The sequence below is a fragment of the Arachis ipaensis genome, chromosome B06 (genome assembly GCF_000816755.2).
Source record: "Arachis ipaensis cultivar K30076 chromosome B06, Araip1.1, whole genome shotgun sequence".
Classification (NCBI taxonomy): domain Eukaryota; kingdom Viridiplantae; phylum Streptophyta; class Magnoliopsida; order Fabales; family Fabaceae; genus Arachis; species Arachis ipaensis.
Window position 1 is genome coordinate 17,451,625 of NC_029790.2, and position 1,931 is coordinate 17,453,555.

General features: G+C 37.2%; 1 protein-coding gene across 1 annotated transcript in view; it reads right to left on the reverse strand.

Annotated features, from left to right (window-relative positions):
• Positions 1–1,925, reverse strand: part of LOC107645723 (exosome complex component RRP41 homolog) — a 6,486-nt gene extending 4,561 nt beyond the window's left edge. The window contains exon 1 of the mRNA XM_016349808.2: positions 1,433–1,925. The gene's annotated coding sequence lies outside the window, so the exon portion shown is untranslated. The remainder of the gene's footprint in view (positions 1–1,432) is intronic.

Below are 1,931 nucleotides of genomic sequence, written 5' to 3' on the forward strand. Positions count from 1 at the left end.
CACTTTTATATAATAATTTATCTTTATTTCATAATTAAAATTTTACATTTATTTTAAATATCAGATTTCATAAATAAAAAAAAAAACAAAATGTACATAAATCATTGCGTCAATGCTAATTTTACGTTCAAATTCATAATTTTCTATCACCAAGAGTAACAATTAGTCAATTATGTTGTGTTTCGAATGGAGACAAAAACTGAGAGATAGAAACTATTGTATTTCATGTAAAATATACTAGATTAAATTATGTCTAATTATTATATTCCGTTTAAGATAAATATAAAGATTGAGAGGCAGATTTAGAATTTGAAAAATTAAATAAGCGAATTTTTAAAAATAAATATTATTAAAGTTTCAATATCAAAAATCCTATCAATTTCAGATTTCCGCTATCTAGAGTTACCAAAGAAATTAAAATTGTGTCCCATTAGCCGTTGCAGTCTCTAACCACAAACACAATCTTTAAGTCTTAGTCCCATATCAACTCTAAAAACAACCTCTGCCTTACAAACAAGTTTGTATCATAGTTATCAAAAACGAACCCGTAATTGATCCGGTCATACGACCGGATCACTGGGTCAACCAGTGGGTCACTAATTCACCCTGTTGACCCGGTCATAATTACATAAAAATAAAATTACCATCAAAAGTTAAAACTTAAAATACATTTCTTCACAAACATATTAATACCAATCAAGTATCAATTCTTAGACATAACTAATAATGCAAAAAGAGATAATAAACTAGTCACTTGGTACAAAATACTTTTTCAATTTAAATGAACAAGAGAGAACAAAAGATAACACAATCAGTAAATCAAATCCGAGGAATGATCTGAAAGTCGGCATCTATATCTTCATAGGACAAATTTAAAGCTTGACCAACATTTCCTTCATTTTGATTTGCATCTATATCTACGTTTGTGTATGTTTCACAAATCAATACCAAGAATAATTCATAATAATACAAACAGAACAATTTAACTAAACAATTTTATCCTGAGTTGCAAAAAACATGAACTTCATTTTCAACTACAATAATTTTCGGCAGCAAAAGATTTAGCTCAAAAGATAATTTACAGATTTACAGCAACAAAAAATATAGCTAAGTGATTATTTCAGCAAGACAACAATAGCTTCAATCTTCAGTGATGAAGATCAGTAACAAATTTAAATGATTTTTAGCAACAAAAAATTTAACGAAGTGATTATTCAGCAAGACATCAACAAACTCAACATTCAATCAGTAACAAATTCATTCAGCAATGAACAAATTTATGTTAAGTGACATGATATTCAGTAACAAATTTCAACAACACACTCAATTTTCAGCAACAAATTCAACTTTCAGCAACAAAATCAGAGTTGCAGTGATGAATTACGGCAACAAAATTGAAACTGAAAGAAAGGGGGAATTTGTTGGAACTCACCAAATCGGTTGCGCGAAGGAAGATGACGGCGAGGCTCGAAGCAAGAAGACAAACGAAGACCAGCCCACCAGGACCTGATGCCTCTGCTGCCGGCGACAAGGAACGCAGGGAAGGCGTGCGTCTGAGTGCGAGATGGTGACGAGACCGAGAGTGACGACGACCGGCCCCGGGACCTGCTGCTTCTGCCGCGGCGACGACAATCGCGGGGAAGGCGCGCTAGTTGGGTGCGAGACGGTGACGGGTGAGGAAGCTGGTTCCGTTGGGTTCTGCCGCCGGCGAAGCGAGCGCAGGAAGGCGGCGACTGCGCTTGAGACTGTGTGGACACAGAGCGAGACGAGTGGCCGAGTCCGAAACGGTAAGTGCCAGACCGAGATGAGGGGAGAGACGAGAGAGTGACGCGGTGAGGGTGAGGCCGTGAGTGAGGCCGTGGAGTGTCGAGAGAGAAGAGAGACGAGGCTGGGGGTGGGGGTTCCATTCAGAGCAGGGTTTCATTTAGGGG